This window comes from Neofelis nebulosa, chromosome 3 (genome assembly GCF_028018385.1).
Source record: "Neofelis nebulosa isolate mNeoNeb1 chromosome 3, mNeoNeb1.pri, whole genome shotgun sequence".
Taxonomy (NCBI): Eukaryota; Metazoa; Chordata; class Mammalia; order Carnivora; family Felidae; genus Neofelis; species Neofelis nebulosa.
The window spans coordinates 125,900,839-125,920,454 of NC_080784.1; the positions used below are offsets into that span (position 1 = coordinate 125,900,839).

A 19,616-nucleotide genomic window follows, 5' to 3' on the forward strand; every position below is an offset into this window, starting at 1 on the left:
GACAGAGAGAGACAGAGCATGAACGGGGGAGGGGCAGAGAGAGAGGGAGACACAGAATCGGAAACAGGCTCCAGGCTCCGAGCCATCAGCCCAGAGCCTGACGCGGGGCTCGAACTCACAGACCGCGAGATCGTGACCTGACTGAAGTCGGATGCTTAACCGACTGCGCCACCCAGGCGCCCCCACAACTCATTTAAAGTAAGAAGCAAATCTCTGCAGATAAGCAGAAGACACTTTGGTTGTATACCCATTGGCACTGGAACTAGTTTTTATAATTTTCAAATGGTAATTTCTGTGCCCTCTGAATGAAACCTTCTTCCTGCCTTCCATCACAATTCATTTCACTAGTTTCTCTGTATAGCGTGTATCTCATTGTGCTCATTATATTGTAGGTTTTTTTGCAAAAGAAATTAAGACTTCTTCAGCCTAAATTTTTTCTTGACATACTAACTTTTAACTATCCCTAGTTACCAGGTGTTGGATCTGGCCCTCTAAACTCTTAGCTAGAGCTGTCGTTCTTCTACAAAGTGAATGGAGAGTCTGTGATGACCCTATTGCCTCCCTGCAGAATCTGGAGACTCCTGGAGTCTGGAGACCTGGAGACTTCTGCAGAATCTAGGCAACTTCTCTCCCATCAGACTCTGGCTACCAGCCTGGACTAAACTTGAATTTGACATCATCCTTTGCACATTACAAAAGAAACTGGAGACCACTTTCCCAACCCTTCCGCAGGACCTATGCTCACGGCACAGATTTTCAAGGCCAAGTACTACTATTCTTCATATCTCTTTTCCCTTAGGCATTCTATTGAGAGAACTTGGTGAACTTCATGTTTGAGTTTTTTCAGATTCAGAAAAAAAGTTAAATAAATATGAATGTTTTCAGAAAGCTTCAAAATCTTAAACATATTGGAATACATTCCAATAATTTTATTTGATTGTTTTTATTTTGCTTTCAACAATTTTGGCTAACATTGACCCTTAAATATATTCCAGTGATTAGGCTAAGAACTTTATACTCTTTTTCTTATTCCAAAGAAGGTATATACCTTGAGGACCCCTGTTTTCATTTCTTCTAGAATTACATTTGGGAAGGTGAGACTCCTCCAATATAGAATTTTACTAAATTAAAAAGTGGACAATATTAATATGAAAAAGTACGGCATTTTTATATTGCTCTTTACTTTGTAGGTGGACAAAATCAGAAGAGGAATAAAAAGTAGTGACCTAAATCTAAGAGTTATAATATCTTGACATTGTGGTCACAGAAATCTGGCCACAGATAAAAAGAAAAACTAAAGGAAAAATACCCCACAGTTTTAAATATAGCAGTCTATACATTTTTCATACTGATTATCTTCCATTTTAACTTAGGGACTTGTACTGAATTGACAAAATTAATCAGAATTTTCTTCTTCTTCGGTTGTAAATCATAAAGTATCCTTCTTTTGTCCAGTAATCAGCAAATTGTTTTAAGTACAAAATTGAAGGCTGACTCCAAATTTTCATATCATTTTTGTATCTGCACTTTCCTTGAATGACTAAAGTGTGCTATTTCTGTAGTAAGTCGGTTAGAAAGACTCTGATGATGCAATTAGAATCAGGATTTCTCTTTCTAGTTACTCTAGGAATTCAATTGAAACAGTCATCTGTGTGAATAATTCTTTTTTCTTTTAAAGGCCTTGCATCTGGGTGATGCTTAGGAACTTAGGAAAATAGAATCCAATGAGAATTGCCTGTGTAATAATATAAGCTTCATAATGTTCTGAGCTGAGAAAACCAAGAAAATTCCATTTCCTGACCTATGGACTCATGGGATGTTCTGAAGATTAATGTGTCTCTTTCAGGGCACTAAGGTACATTTAGAGCACTAAAGAAGTCATTTACTAAATGGTGCCCTTGGGACTTGAAAGAGTTAATGTACCTCTCACAAGGTGAGCAATGTGCTCTCAAATGTATGCAAGGATCAGTACCAAGCTTATAAAGAATTGTGAGAATGTTGGTTAAAAGCAGCTGGTAGTCCATAACTCTATTATTTATTACTATAACCTTTAGTCAATATATTTGTTGGTATTCAGTGAGTACCTTAGGAACAACAGGCAGATGGGAATCTTCTTAGTTTTAAAACTGAAAATATGAGGTGCTATAAACATTGGCCCAGAAAAAATATTGTAAATATATAGATATTATCCAAATGGCTTGGATTTCAAAGGTGAGACAAATTATGGAAAACTAGACCTTCATTCAAAAGTGATTTTTTTTTCTCAAATTAAAATCAGAATGGTATTGAATCTTTTGCCAATTTTCTTCTGGGGAAAAAATGTATTACTTAAAGGTAATTCTGAGGGGCGCCTGGGTGGCTCAGTCGGTTAAACGTCCGACTTCGGCTCAGGTCACGATCTCGCGGTCCGTGAGTTCGAGCCCCGCATCGGGCTCTGGGCTGATGGCTCAGAGCCTGGAGCCTGCTTCCGATTCTGTGTCTCCCTCTCTCTCTGCCCCTCCCCTGTTCATGCTCTGTCTCTCTCTGTCTCAAAAATAAACGTTAAAAAAAAATTTTTATAAAAAAAAAAAGGTAATTCTGAGACATTTCACAATATGTAATGTTAAGTGATAGTAAAGACATAAAGCTGAATGTGGAATATAATCACATTTTTATTAAATATGTAACACATACGAGCCTAAAGAAATATGGCAAAATATTCAAATCTTTTACTCTCGGTGATGGGATTACAAGTTATAGCTTTATTTTAATTTTTTTCTGTTTTCCCTAACTGTAATGCACATGCCTTATAAAGAATTTTCTTGAGACTATTAAATGTTAAGAAAATGTGAAAACAGGTTAGTGGCAACATTAACATGTTAAATAGTGTTGCTATTTTGCTTTCTTTTCACCCTGAAGAAAGAATTTGAGCATTACTCTATGTGTGGTCCTTGCCAAAAGAGAATGCTATGCTCTTCTTAGTGACTCTTATAATGAAATTAATTACTTTTCATGGCCTGATCCATGTTTCTCAGTTAGGAAATTGGACATTAATAAGAGAGGAAACTATGTACCTTGATTGATGATGGACCTCAGGATTCTTCCCCCAGTTTTCTTCCCAACCTTCTTACTCTTACTGGATGATCAAATCTATATTCATGTTTTCAAATGCCAATTTACATGCTAAAAACTCTCAAATATCTATCTTTAGAACAGAGCTCTCTAGTTTTTCTTGTTCTAGTATACAGACATCTGTATATATGGATATACTTATGACTCAATACAAGATGAAAACAATTTCAACTAAACTCAGAAGCTTCTCTGAATCCTCTTCTCTTTTTGTTTCCTTAGAGAGTGACATTGCTCTCCTACAATTTCCCAAAGCAGAAATACTGAAGCCATGCTTGACTCATTCCATAAATGTTACTGGATCACTCATTCTAAAAATATTACTTCCCATGTATTTCTTGTATTTTTTATTTCTTTTGAACTCACTCTTACAACACTGATCAAGGTTCTCAATCTATCCTACATGAGGTCATGCAATAACCTCTGAAATCATCTCCCATCATTTGGTCTATTTCCATATCTGTCATCCACATTAAAGTTGGAGTCACATGCAGTCATATTTAAGCCCATATTTATTTCTGATTCCAAAGCCTGAGATCTTTACATTATAATTTTTGTTCCCTATGATAAGGAATTTGGGGGAAGCTTTAAGCTTCTGTTTAGAAAAAGATAAAAATCACTATCTTCTTGTTAAAGATGGTGGGTTGAATTCAGGCATTAGCTTTCATTCCTTCCCCAAAACCCACAAAAATAATATAATAGATATTTATCTTTTGGACATAAACTTAAAAGTCCAAAAAAAATTCAAATATATATATATATATATATATATATATATATATATATATATCTGGAAGTTGGAAAATAATAGCTGATTAAATAGAACCGAGAATATAGAATCCCATGGCAGCAAAATTTGAGAAGCAAAAATACACACAGAATCCCCCAAATGATTAGGATAATCAGCACCAGGTACTTCTGGAAGTAAGGGTAAAGATGGAACCATAATCTAGAGAATTTTGGTAAAGTCTACTTGGGAAAGAGTTAAATGATCTTTTCATTCGTTCTGTACGCACCCCCCCCCCCCCCCCCCGCCCATGCAGGAATTGCCCTCAGGAAATGCTAGATGTTTGTATTAGTTTTCCCAACAACAAAGGATGTATTTCTTGGTGTGGGTCCTCAATGAAAAGCAATATATTTGACTCTTAAAGAAACAATGAATTTAGAAATGCAAAAATAAATTATTTCCCCTTACCATGCACAATATTCAAAAACAATAGAAATAACTAACCATAATATAACGTGACAAATTCTATTATATACTTAGTAATTAAACGCAATCAATCTGTATGTTAGGGACCACAGGAAGAGGATTTTTGAGATCAGTCTTAAAGGGTATCTCTCTTTGTAGAATTTTTATGAAATGTCACTAAGCAACCAATATTTAAATTTTAACTAGACTTTTGTAAATAATATTTGCACCCATAATAAAGATCCTGGCTGGTAGATAGCAGAAACAAATAAATCAGCCACCAAAAACACTTGTGCCTTTGGTATAAAGCACATAGAAAACTCTGGAGAAGGGATATTGTAATGATTTTCTGATGCAGACATTCACTAACTTCATTCAATTCCAATGATCACAATTTAGCCCAAACAATGAAGTCGTTCTAGCCAAAGAAGATGTAAGGAGTTCCAGAAAGTGTTCTAATGGTTCAGTACAACTTCATTGCTGACAATTGGAAACAATACACATATACAATGTCTTGCCACATCTAATTCCTCAGTGTATCTGGAATTAGTTTACTTATTATTAATCATTTCTATTTTATGTCACTATGGAAGACTTTTTAATGACATTTTTATGACTTCCTCCCAGATAGACTGTAAGCTCTTCAACAGGAAAGCCAGGAATCATTTATTCTTGTGCCCTCTGCACCTACCAAAATGATTAAACATATGGTACTCTATAAATGGTGAATGACTAATTTGACACTAATTCCAATACAAATTTTATTTCATTCTTCCTTGTGACCAGAAGTCTTTCTTGTCAATCAGATGAGCAGCTAAATGCCTTTATTGAGGAGTGCTGTGCTAGGGTTCCTGTTCTAAATATCCCAGGTCCCCAGGGTCTCAGACACTTGTCCTGCTCTCCTTTCTTCTCTGGGAAACTAGAAGAGAGATTTGGAATTTTAGCCTTCAAAACTGCTATTAAACTTTTACAACAACACTTAATATACTACTGCATCCTTCCATTTATTTCTTGTGTATACATGAGGATGTAATTGAGGCACTGGCATTAGTTGAATCCTCATCATGTGCTAGTCACTCTTAGGAACTGTATTTGTTTGCTAGGTCTGCAGTGACAAAATACTACAAAGAAGGAGGATTAAACAACAGAAATATATTGTCTCATGGTTTTGGAGGCTAGAAGTCTAAGATCAAGGTGTTGCAGGATTGGTTCCTTCTGATAGCTAAGAGGGAAGGATCTCTCCTAGCTTGTCATGGTTTGCCAGCAATCTTTGGTATTCCTTGGCTTATAGATGTATTACCCCAATCTCTGTTTTCATTTTCTTATGACATTCTCCCTGTGCCTTCACACTGTCTTTGTGCTTTTCTCTGTGTCCAAATTTCCCTTTTTAAAAAAATGTTTTTATATTTATTTTTGAGAGAGAGAAAGAAACAGAGTGAGAGTGGGGGAGGGGCAGAGAGAGAGGGAGACACAGAATCTGAAGCAGGGTCTAGGCTCTGAGCTGTCAGTATAGAGCTCGAGGTGGGACTTGAACTCAGGAGCCATGAGATCATGATTTGAGCTGAAGTCAGATGCTTAACCAACTGAGCCACCCAGGCGTCCCCCAATTTTCCTTTTATAAGATCAGTTACACCAAGATTAGGGCCCAACCTAATGACCTCATGTTTTCTTGATGACCTCTGTAAAGATCATATATCTCCAAATAAGATCACATTCTATAGTGTAGGAAATAAAATAGCTATGTCTTGGTTAAGGAGATTATAAGGAACACATTACACTGCTTTCTGGCTCTGCTGAAAATAGTGGACCAGTATCTAGTTAATATGTATATAGGGTTGGGTCCTGCTTGTGCTCAGGAATGTCTTAGACCATATTATCTATGGAATATCTTATCTTGTTCTCCACCCTGCTTAAGGCATCTGCTCTTTTGTAGTTTTGGGAATGCTTTGGTTATCTTTTTCTTTCTTTCTTTTTTTTTTTTTTTTGCCCTTTTCTGTGAGTTCTTACTGGCCCATAACCACTGACATATTCTGCAATGCTTCTCCTGTAATGTATGCCTAGTAAATACTGGAGCTTGAGAGCAGCTTGGGAGACTTCTTTTAGCCTCCCTCTCACACCTGTTGACTTTTGGAGTCCTGAGTAATCCTTTATGCCACTCTTGGCTTTGCTGGACAAAACTGAAAGCCAAACTTACAATTGGTGACCCCAATGTGATAAGCTGAAACCACAATTGGTGACCCCAATATAATAAGCTGAACTGACACTGTAGGACTTCAACATATGAATTTTGAGGTGACACAATTCAACCCATAACAAAGTGCATTGTCTGAAGAAGATTACACTGAAAGTCTCTGGTGTGGGGGCATCACAGGTACAGTTGAGACTGGGATTTTCATTCTGAAATTTTGGAATAATTTAAGTGCTATCTTATACGTCCATGACTCCTTACACATTCATCTTCATCAGATTCCAGAAATTTTATGGTTACAGATAGGATTAGGCCTTCTCATCATGAATTTGAGAGAAAATATACTAACACCATGGGTTCTCTTAAGTAAATGGCCCAAAGAATCACCCTACTCTGAAGCCACCCAGTTTACTGGCATCACTCAATATTACAAAGACTGAGGTTCTAATCAGCATTTGGTTTCCCAACTCTTAAATGTGAACAGATAGCCAAAGGTCACTGCACTTTGGGAAATCCTTTAATATCAAAGACAGCAGATAAAACAAATAAAAAGAAACCCAAACCAAAAAAAAATTAAAAATAAAAACTTGGAAGAAAGAGAACATGTAGGGGAAATAAAACTTCAAAAAGTTGTTAGTGGCAGGAGTTGAGGGGAACTACAAAAGGGTACTAGGGGGCAAATTGGCCATCAGTAGAATTGTTCCGTACCACAACTATGGTGGTATATGCATTTGCAAAACCCACATAACTGTACATCACAAGCAATAAAGTTTATTGTACAAATACTTAAAAAAAACACCAGAAGGTAATTAGAATCCATAAAAAAATATAAACTGTAACAAATGAATCTAAATGTATTACATATGAATAATATCACCAGAGTAAAGGACTTGGATTGTGTCTCCTAAAAAAGATATGTTGAAGTTGTAGCCTCTAGCCTATGAATGTGACCTTATTTGAAAATGGGGTCTTTACAGAAATAATCAGGTTACAATGAGCTCATTAGGGTAAGGCCTAATCCAGCAACTAGTGTTCTCATTAAAGGGGAGAATTTGTACACACAGACACACACACACAGAGAAAACAATTTGAAGATACACTGTGAGGTGGCCATATAACCAGAATGATGCATCTACCAGTCAAGGAACACCAAAGATTGCTTGCAAATACCAAAAACTAGATGAGGCAGAAAGAATTCCCCCCTAGCACCATCACAGGGAGCACGGCACCTCAGCCACCTTGACTTCAGACTTCTAACCTCGAGAACTGTGGGAATTCTCTGTGGGAATTTTTGTTGTTTTAAACCATCCAGTTTTTGGCACTTTGTTATGGTAGCCCCAGAGACCTAATACCATAAATTACTTTGCAAAATAGCATTTTGACTGGACTCTATAAGGCTAATAACAAAACAAAACAAAACAAAACAAAACAAGAGTGCACAAATGCATTCTAATTAACAAATTTGAATATCACAGGAGTATGGGTTTGAATTTTTGAACTATTTTACATGTATAGTAGGGCTGAACAAATAAATGAATATATTGTAAATAATGTACAGAGATTTCTGTTTTGGACAATGATGTCACAGATATAGAAAGAAGAATGGCTAGATGAACTTGGTGGTGTTAGATTAGAATCGGGAGCTATCAATATACATTAATGCATATATATATATATATATATATATATATATACATATAAAATACATATGTATATGTGTGTATATTCACATGCAATTGGACATGAGAATATAAATGTATGTTTGTGTGTGCATGTATGTGCATGCTTTACTGTTTATACATATATATTCAAGGTCTACCCACTGAGAGGTCCTAGAAAAAATGGTAAACTTAGAGCCAAGATATAGTTTCTAAATGCTATTATTCAATAAATAAAACCAGGCCTCCTCAGAAAAGTGGGAGATTCCAAGTCTGAGAGAGGGTAACCACAAGATGAGGCTAGACCATCTTGTACTTTTTGTGCGTTTCATGTAATTTCTGAACTAAGAAAGTATTCAAAAATAGATGTGCATTGAAAGGTCACCAAAACCAATATGAAAAAATGGCCAAGACCAAAGCTAGAACTATTAGTTCTAACTATTAGTTAAATAATGATAGTACTGGATTAAACTGAAAGAAAAAAAATAAATATCCTAGAGTCTATGCTTACATAAATAAAATTAAATAAATAAGAAGTAGAAGACACAACTCTTCCTTAAAAATAACTTCAATTAACAGATGTAGAAGGCATGTGAAAAATTGAAATCAGAAGTAGACACAACAATAAGAATTATTGTGAGCAATATGAACCAATGGCAATGGATGCTAAAATGAAGGTGCAAAGGAGATGAAACAGGATATTGCCGTCTCAAGAACCTCCTCTAAAATAATTATTAATTACAAAGGTTAAAAAGGAAAACAGTACTTTTATAGTGGATAAAACACAGACATCACACTATCTAAGTGATCAAGGTAAACATCATCAGTAGTAAGACATATACCCACATCATGTATCTCTGATACAGTAAACTGAGAAGCACAAATTACCTTGACAGTTTTCTTCAAAATCCACAACCTCAATCCAATCATGGGAAAACACCACACAAACCCATATTGAACGAAATATTACAAAACAATTGATCAGTATTTAAAAAAAATTTTTTTAACATTGATTTATTTTTGAGAGACAGAGAGAGATAGAGCACAAGCAGGGGAGGAGCAGAGAGAGAGGGAGACACAGAATCTAAAGCAGAATCCAGGCTCTGAGCTGCCAGGACAGAGCCTGATGCAGGGCTCAAACTCATGAACCATGAGATCATGACCTGAGCCGAAGTCAGCCGCTCAACCAACTGAGCTACCCAGATGCCCCATTGGTCAATAAATACTTTTTGAAAGTAAAGTCATGAGGGGCGCCTGGGTGGCTCAGTCGGTTGGGCGTCCGATTTCAGCTCCGGTCACGATCTCGCGGTCCGTGGGTTCGAGCCCCGCGTCAGGCTCTGGGCTGATGGCTCAGAGCCTGGAGCCTGCTTCTGATTCTGTGTCTTCCTCTCTCTCTGCCCCTCACCCGTTCATGCTCTGTCTCTCTCTGTCTCAAAAATAAATAAACGTTAAAAAAAAAATTAAAAAAAAAAAAAAGAAAGTAAGGTCATGAAAGACAAGGAAAGACTAAGTAGTTGTCACAGACTGAAAGAAACTAAGCAGACATGATGATCAATTGCAAATCCTGGAAGAGATAAAGGCATTAGAGAAAAAAAAAACTGGTAAAATGTGAAGTCTATAGTTTGTTTATAATATTTCATCAAGGTTAATTTTTTTGTTTTTGCTTTGATTATTGTGCAATGGTTATGCAAGATGTTAGCATTTGAGGTGAGTAAGTGTGGGTATATGAGAACATGACTATTATTGTAACCTTTTTGTAAATTTACACGAAAAAAAAAACTTAAAAAAGGAGTGCTAATGATATTCTTAGATAAGAAAATACATTGATCCATGAAACAAGGGCATAATGCTATAAGAATAGCACTTATGGAACAAAAAAAAAAAAATACCTGTTGCAAATTAAAATGATGAGAATAGAAAGACTCAGTAAATGTGTTTATAGATTAAGTTGAAGTATTCTCCTATATGATAAAAAGTTAATCAAAAAAAAAAAATAGTAGAGAGAGGATAAGAAAATTGGAAGAGGACTCCAAAATATCAGGCATACAAGAGGGAAGACAGAGTAAGAAATTATTAACAAAATAATTTGAGTACACTTCCTAATTGAAAGACCCATAAACACCTTTATTTGTTTATATCAGTATGGTTTCATAGATATTTATTTTATTTTTTGAATTATCTAATGCTACTGTTTAGATGAAAATAGATTTAAAAGGATACATTTGTGTGAAATTTCAGAACAAAGACAATAAAAGGTTTTCAGAGAGAGAGAGAAAAAAGGATCTTATTATAAAAGTCAAAGACATAAGAACTTTTTATTCTTAGTGAACTATTTTTTAGCAGCATTGAAAGATAATAATATTTTTTAGCATAAAGTATGTTTCAAATTAGAATCTAAACAAGCTAAACTATCATTCAAATGTGAAGGCAAAGTACAGATATTTTTATATAGGTAATGTCTCAAATATGTACCTCCAATGCACTTGTTTAGAAACCCATGAGAGGATACAGATTTTCAAATCAAGGGAGTAAACCTGGAAGTGGAAGTCATGGGTGTAAGCACAAAGCAGCAGCAAAGAAAAACTGAGGATGAAAAAGTGTATTCGGAATATGAAAATTCATAGAATACTGAATGCCTTTAGTATATGAATAAAAGAATTGTCCAACTGGAAAAGAATAGGAGGATAAATTAGTGACAAGTATATGGAAAATCAAGCAGAAAAATAGAGGTAATCATTAACTCTGAAGAAAACAAAAGTTTTGCAGTAAAGGAAGAGTTCTTCATAGCTTACTATTTGACTCAGCTATGAATAGCAGTGGTTTATATAAAGTTGAATATCGAATAGACCAAAAATTACTCTGTATATATTGGGAAATTAGAAGCATGAATATGTGATGTAGATATAGCTGTATGACAGAAAGCTAAATCCTAATTTTCCATTATGACAGTCCAATGACAATTTCTACAACGTTAAAATATAGAAATAAAAATAAATTGTGAGTTATATAAAAATATGAAAGAAAATACCAAAAGAATAAATTCTAAAAGTCAAAATGAGCAGTCTCTAAGGTATAATAAGACAATACATTTGTAGAGTTTCATGAATCTTTAAACAATGTTTATGAATAATATTCATAAATATTAAAAAATATAAAATAGAAACAAAGAAGAAATAACTGATTCCCCTCCCCCCAAAATTACAAAGCTACTAAAATTATTTTGGTTAATAGTAAGAGAGCACTTATTATGTGCTAGGTGCTATTCTAAGTGTTTCACATTTATTAACTCAATCCTCTTAAAGATTATTCCCATTTAATGAATGTGACACTATGTTCAAAGAAATTAAGCTATGTTCCCAAAATTATATGTAATGAAATGGCAGTGACAGAGTCTGAGTCCAGTCAGTCTCTGGAGCATTGTTTTTATTTGTTTTGTTTTGTTTTAATGTTTATTTATTTATTTTTTTTGAGAGACAGAGCACGAGTGGGGAAGGAGCAGAGAGAGAGGGAGACACAGAATCTGAAGCAGGCTCCAGGCTGAGATGTCAGCACAGAGCCCTATGCAGGGCTCCAGCTCATGAACCTCGATGTCCTGACCTGAGAGTGGAAGTCAGAGCCTAACTGATGGAGCCACCCAGGTGCCCCTCTGGAGCATGCGTTTTAGCAGCAATGCCCCAAGATCTCACACATGATAAAAAACTTATGAAGGGAATATGCAATCATGTGGACAGATCCCTGGAGGTGATGGCAGAACATCTGGGTCTACATTGTGACTGTGCCACTTACTAACTATGAAGCTTTTGACAAGTCAGTTAATTTCCGTAGATTTTAGCTTTCTCATCTGTACTTAGAATAACTTCTGAGTGCTAATGTCAACATGTAATAAGGTGATGTAGAGTCAAGAATAGGAAACAGCTGACATAAAGCCTACATAGGGAATTGCATATAATAGGCACTCAGTAAATACTGATTTGAATTAAACAGGCTACTGAAATGGATATGAAGGTCAATATTATGTTAGTTCACCTATGATTCTTAATTCTACCTATAGCTTCTTCAGAATTTCTAAGGAAAAGCCACAGATACTCTAAGGATAGCTAAACCACACATATATTTTGATTATTATAAGTCTAAATTTCCTTGTACATATATTATTTTTCCAGAATCAAGCCAGGATAATTATTAGTTAAACCATCATGATATCCTTGACATTTTTTTTTTCAAAATGCTCCTTTTCCAAAAATAGTTTGTTATTTGAAATTAATTCATGCATCTGACTTAATTGCACTTGTTAAAATTATTCTCTTGGGTTATTCTGCATGAATAATAAGTTCAGTCAATACTTTTACACTTCAGAGATGAAATTTTGACAACTTTAAAATAAATTTGCTTCTAAATAATCAGAATCTACAAAACTATTGTAAAAGAGAAGGTTTAAAGCATCAAGGCTAAGACATTTTCATTGTCTCTGAACATTTCCCAAGTGTCCACAGAAACATTTGGCCTCAGGATATTAATAGTCGTTATGAGAAAAAGGTGTTCTGTGATGATAAAATATTTAGAAAATGATGAGTTAAAGTAAGATAGGTTTCTTTTCTGAGAAACTTTTCAGAGTCTCTAATGTGGTCGCTTGTGCTTGAATCTCTAATGAGAAATAAAATGTGCACTGTTTTCCAAAATTGATTCGACCATAGTATTTTTTTAATGTTCTTTTGGTCTTTCTTTGTTGTTTCTGAAGCTTCCATGAGACACAATTTTCTCTCAGAAGAAACTTCAGAAACTAAAGGTCTAACTAATAGAAGTAAGAAGGTTGATGCTGGTGCCTTACTTTATAATTTTATGTTTTATTTTCAGTCCTTTCTTATCTACTTCCTATTCCATAAAGTGGATGTTTCTCTCCAGAAGTCAAGTGAATAAGGTATTTTCCCTAATTACTCCTCATAACTTATTTTTAGTATTTTATACCAACAGAAAGAAAAAATAAATTCAGAAACCTAATGTGTAAATGAGTTGACATATAGTTCTATCTAAAACTCAATTAATATGAAACAGCAACTTTTACCAAGAAAAATTATTCTTACTTTTGAAATTAGAAATATAAACCAAGTTAGTATTGAATAGTGGTTTAAACTGTAGGTACTGAAGTTTGGGGTGGAATCATATCTGAGCACATAGCTCTCCAAGATTTAGTTTTGCAAGTGTTATAAAACAGAGATGCAAGTCTGGCATGTTTTCTAATTTGGGTAGAGGAAGTTTGGGGGATTTTTCCTAAGAATATTTTATTCTTAGAGAATAAAGTGAACAGTAGCCATACAATTAGTTTCTAGAAAAACAAATTTGTACAAAACTTTTGTATTTCATATATTAAATAAAAAAGTTAATATGAGAAATTTGATTTAAAAATTTAGTAATGATTTTCTAACTTTACATACTTGAACTAATCACTTTCCAACTTCTGAAATATGGAGAGCAAGGAAAAATAATCAAGTTTGTGTTTTCTAGATCAACTGCCATAACAAATTATTATTATATTTAGAAATATATTTGAATCTAAACATATACAAGAGGATAATCTGGATCTTTTATGGTAAGAAAAATATTTTAAATGGACTATCCAGGTAAGTGAATTAAATTATACACTATGTATAAAATGGGCACTAAATCTGCTCAAAACATCTATCAACTCCAGAGACATCCTGAAAAGAATCACTAGGTTAAGAGTCACCCCACAGGTCTAGCCTAGTCTCTGTTCCTTCTTAGATCCCTTTCTGCAGTATCAAAGGTTGACATCAGTTATTGAGAGCAATGTTTTTCTTTGTCTTAGTGATACTATAACCTACTCCACAGACCCTCAACTTTTTTCTTTCTGGGTGAAGTAGAAATAAGCTTGACCATCAAAGTTTGCAGACAAGTCCGTCTTTCTCATGCCAAGAGTAGCCACAGATGTATCCTGTTCTATGGTGAAGCTAGAACAGAAATCCCTTGGGAAGGTGCTAGGTTTCAAGAACCTGCTAGACATATTGGTTGTTGGGCCACTGTGATACATGTAGCAACAATAATATTTATATTTCACATTTTCTTCATAAAAATTCTCTTTGTGGAAAAAAAGGAGAACATTTTATAATTCCTATTTTAATTCTTTCCAATATATATTATTCATGGAAATGAAAATTTTAATGACTCTGATTTTATTTAACCTCATGCATATAAGCATTTGACAATTTTCCTCTATGAAGAAAATGTATCCATCAACAAGTACTGTGCATACATCTTATTTCTTCACAATTAAAGTTTAACTAAAAGCAAAAGCTACTAATGCATGGCTAATTTTACAATGCAAGCAGATGTTGTTGTTAGAAGAACATCTTCCATTGTTAGCCTCTGGCTCCAGTGACTGCCATCCAAAGAATGCAGGGGAAGAAACAATTTGGAGAGCAAGAGATGCCGTTTGCTAGGGGCACAGAACACGACAGCCAGTTGGAAGTCATTAAATTATAAGTGCCTGTAAGTGTGACACATAATCTATCTTTTCAGGGTGTCTCAATTACAGATTACCTTTTATAAACATCATTTCTCATCATGAAATTACTTCAAATATTTAGGAAATTTTTAAAATTTTTTTCACATTTTTCAAAATGTGATAATCTTTTTTTTTTTAATTTTTTTTAACGTTTATTTATTTTTGAGACAGAGAGAGACAGAGCATGAGCGGGGGAGGGTCAGAGAAAGGGAGGGAGACACAGAATCTGAAACAGGCTCCAGGCTCTGCACTGTCAGCACAGAGTCCGACGTGGGGCTCAAACTCACGGACCGTGAGACCATGACCTGAGCCGAAGTCGGATGCTTAACCGACTGAGCCACCCAGGCGCCCCAAAAATGTGATAATCTTAACTGATATAATTTAACCTGAATTTATAGTTTTATTTAAAGTCTTTGGTTGGGATTTTTTCCATGTAACTGGAAAGCAGAAAGACTGGTAGGTAGGGTCATAAATGTAAAATAATGAACACCAATCTTGGATTTGTTTTACTTTGTATATGTGAGAACAGAAAAGTCTTGAATATATGTCCACCTGTATACATAAAAGACCAAAAATTCAGTCCTATAACTGGGTATTATTCAGGATCATTCATACTTTATTGACTTAAAAATCCTATTTAATTATGCATAAAATAAGGAAAATATCTGATTTATATATATCTGTGGTCCATTGCAAAAGATGGCCACAGCTCATTCCTATATCTGTACATGTTTCCTTGCAATGTGACTAGTACTTTTCCATCAAATGGTAGAGTCTATTTCCACTCCTTTTGAATCTGAGCTCACCCTGAGATATTCTTTGGCCAACAAAATGTGGTGGAATTGATACTGTGCAACTACTGGGTCCAGGCCTCAAGATTACTTTCAGAACCTTCTCTATCCCTTTTAGAACATCCTGTAACCCTGTAAAGAAGCTTGAGATAGGTTCCATGAGGGCAAGAGACCACTGGAAAGAGACACCCAACCAAGAAGGCACCAGATGCCCAGTGTGTGTGTAGAGTTTTGGATGGACCATCTGGCCTGCCTTACTAGAGGCACCAGATAACTGCAGCTAAGTATATGACTCAGGTGAGACTAACAGAAGTACCACCAACTTAACCCATCCCAACTGCCAATTCACAGAATCATGAACAAATAAAGAGTTGTCACTTTAAGCTACTGCATTCTAGGATGGTTTGTTTTGTAACAATAGATTACTGAGACAACAGCATTTTACCAAGGAATTAATATATAGAATCGCTTATAATTGCTTGAAGGGAAGATATTATCCTTGCTACTCTTTACATAATTTATAAACTATATTTATGACACTCTACAATGCATTAAAAATATTGCATCAGTTAATATCATGTGTTGGATATCATTCTAAAATCATTTTCTGGATGGTTCTCATTACTAACTCTTTTTCTGGTTTCTTTTTCTACAAGAAAGTTTTATTCATATTGAACTTGTGCAGTTTGATTTTCTTCTGGCTAAATATATCGTCCTGAGCTCTACTTAATGGTTTTCATGTTATTTTTGCAGAATGTGTTTTAGGGTCATTTGGGACAGTCTTGTCTTCTTTGGATGTGCTACTTACACTTCTTAGTTCAGTGTCATTGGCATTCTGTCATCAACTTTATTGTTTAAAATGTGACATCTCATTGAGTACAGGATCAAACACAGAAGAATACACCTTGGTCCTCTCTCTTCAGCAGATGCAGCTGCATTTCTGACAAGAGTTCTTGGCCACCCCTGCTCTGTCTCCATCCAGAATAGTTCTTGTGGGGCACACTGCTCAGATATGATATAAAGGTATTGTTCTTTAACTATTGTGCCTTGGGTAAACACAGCCTCACATCAATATGGATATTTATACAAACACCTTACCTAATCCTTTTTAGCGGTCTTCAAATTATCTTGGATGGACCTCTTGATCTACAACATGGGTACCTTTTACTCTAATAAAAGTTCTATCTCCCAGATAACCCTCTACTAAGCCAAATCTAAGTCTCCATGAATCACATATCTTAGCTAGGGATGATGACTACAATCATATTCTTAAATTGATGATTTATATTGCTAGATCTTTCCCAGAACTCTTTTGTATATACAGACAAAATTTCTATTTGTTCTTTCTTTGCAGCATGACAATAGCAGCTAAATCAAATAACCACTCCCTAGGAAGAAGCTCTCTGATTTACTCTCAAGGATTATATATTAATTAGGATCCCAAAAGGAGATAGACACCCAAAGGAATAATTGAAAAGAATTTAATAAAAGATGCTTTTCAGAGCTGGGGATAATATAAAGCTATTGCTATGCCTGGTCTGAAGTGACTGGTGGAGGGTGTGGCCTTATATAACTGGACAAGAGCTCCAGTCATAGAAAGTGAGCTACTGCCAAAACAGTAGTCTTTCACAAAGAAGGAACATGTTTTAATAAATATCCCAGATACTCCTTCCTCCAGAATTCTCACCTCCAACTGATTCCTTCGGTTTTCCAAATCCAACTAGAAGACAGAGGGAAAAGCAGCCTTGGACTGGAACATAAAGCAGAGCAGGTAAGGATGGAATGGATATGGGGAAACAGGGAACAGGGGCACTCAAGTGCTACTGAAGAACAAGATGTCCATTCTGTGTACCAAATATGAAGTGTCAGCAGGGAAGTTAACTTTATTGTACACACACAATAAATACATCAAAATAAAACCCTTGCTAGACTTGCTTTTCCTTAACCAGAGAAAAGTGTGGGGATAAAGCACGGGCTCTGAATGTCAGTCGGATTTGCTTTAAATCTTGGATTCATCACTTCTTAGACACATAACCTGGAGAAAAAACTTAAATTTCTGTTTCTTTGTTTCTTTACCTATAAATGGCTATATCTAGGGGTGCCTGGGTGGCTCAGTTAGTTAAGGGTCCAACTTAGGCTCAGGTCATTATCTCATGGTTCGTGGGTTTCAGCCCAGGATCAGGCTCTGTGCTGACAGCTCAGAGCCTAGAGCCTGCTTCAGATTGTGTCTCCCTTTCTCTCTGCCCCTTTGCCACTCATGCTCTGTCTCTCACTATCTCTCAAAAATAAATAAATGTTAAAAAAGAGAAATTGAAATGGAGATATCTATACCTACTGTATAGAATTATTATAAAGATTAAACAAAAGGATAACTGTAAAAACTTTAGAATATATTCAGAATTTAGTAAACTATAAATCTATGAGCTTTTTTTTCAGTGAAAGTTATTAGAGTTGGTAATCTTAATTATTACTACTTTTTTTTTCTCATTTAATGACCAGGATTTTTCCTGAGTGTATGGGTCTCTGGACTCCTGCATCTACTGATAATGTTCTTTCAAAAGCTGACTTCATTTTTAAAAATTAATAAATAATTGATAATACAGTTAACAGCAATTTAAAGACAAAATTAGTTTTAACCTATTATTAATTGAATAATGCTATGATTACGATTATAATTATCTATGACTAATAAGATAGAGTATCAGGAACATTGATTGTCAGTTTATAGAAAAGCTTATGACTTGGGTCCTAGGTCAATATAGATGAGATTCTTCCACTCATGAGAATTACTCAGTGTGTTTAATTAAAACTCTTATTGCTGAGTCCATAAGCTGAGTTGATTGGAGCAATCCACATATTAGAGAATACATATATGGGAACTGGAGATGTACTAGAAACACTACCAAGAAACTGACCTAAAGCATTTATTGTACTGAAAATTTTTACATTTGAATTTTTAATAAAATGAATTCACATTAGTATGGACAGTGTTTCTATAATCACAATTTCAATTGGCTATTGCTTTCTTTTTTTTCTCTTTTGAAGATTTTGGGATGAAATACAGTTTTGAAAATATTTCCTATCGCTTTCACATGCTCCATTTTATGATAAGCTCTCATGGGTGTTATTTAATAAGGAAAAAATGATATAGGATACAAGCCATTAGATAAGTACTAGAACAAAAGAACTGATGGTCCAAAATGTTAACTTCAAAAGTCACTAGAGTGTTAAATGATGATTTATAAATGCAGCCAAACTTCCACCCTCTAAGAAAATCTGGGAAACATTTATCAAAACCAATAAATAGTAATTTCTTCAGGGTACTTTTCAAATGGTATTTCATCACTAGTTTTATTTTGATCTATTTTTTTAAAACTCTAATTCCTCGTGAAAACAAATTGTATAGCCTATGGTATTACTCTAGCAAAATGATTTCCATAAATAAAGCAAGATGCAATGGAAAATAACATATATAAAGATTAATGCACCAGATTTTTAGGCTTAGAGTGTCTAACTATAATTTCTAACCCTGAAGGTATTGGAAAGAAAACCTCTCTTATGGAAACAGCAACAAATTCCAAACTATCTGGGTAGCACAAGGAATTTACTCTCCTTCAACTTAAAGAATTGTTGCTTTATGGCCATTTTCCTTGAGTTTATTGATTTCATATGCAGTTTTTTTTTACAATGACATAATGCATCTGGGCTTCATGCACAGAGACAGAAAGGATAACTAACATTGGTGTCATCTGTCAACCCAAAGTAATCAATGGCACCTGGTCTCTACTTAGAAGTGCAAAGCATCAAGGAGCAAAGTCTCTTCAATCAAAGTGCCTCAAGGACAAGAAAGGTAAGGATGTTGCAGAAGAGAAAAAAACAAAAATAAGAAAAAAATCCTAATGTTAAATATTTGTTAGAAAGTATCATGTTTAAGTTTTACGGCGTCTTTTGTCAAATGCCACTTTAGTGGCATTGTAAATGCTTAGTCATTTGTGTGTCAATGTTTGCTCTATCCACTAAGAAAAGGTGTGGGTTCCTTAATAATTTCCAAAGGTTATTAATATGTGTATTCAAGGAATATGGATCCACTTTAACAGAACATAATTAGGAAGGAAATTTGCTGCCACATCAGAGTCCTATAATACTTTATTAATATACA

The 19,616-nt window shown here is 34.8% G+C and overlaps 1 long non-coding RNA gene across 4 annotated transcripts; it reads left to right on the forward strand.

Moving 5' to 3' along the window:
* Positions 1 to 1,782: 1,782 nt before the first annotated feature.
* Positions 1,783 to 19,364, forward strand: LOC131506164 (uncharacterized). 4 transcript variants are annotated; one of them, XR_009258766.1, is made up of 6 exons: positions 1,812 to 1,933; positions 13,001 to 13,064; positions 13,683 to 14,650; positions 15,576 to 15,754; positions 16,381 to 16,480; positions 18,993 to 19,364. It is a non-coding gene; the product is annotated as an uncharacterized LOC131506164 (long non-coding RNA). The 4 variants fall into 4 exon arrangements; XR_009258767.1 differs by having other exon boundaries at positions 1,783 to 1,855; positions 13,001 to 14,650; XR_009258764.1 differs by having other exon boundaries at positions 13,001 to 14,650.
* The last annotated feature ends 252 nt before the right edge of the window (positions 19,365 to 19,616 follow it).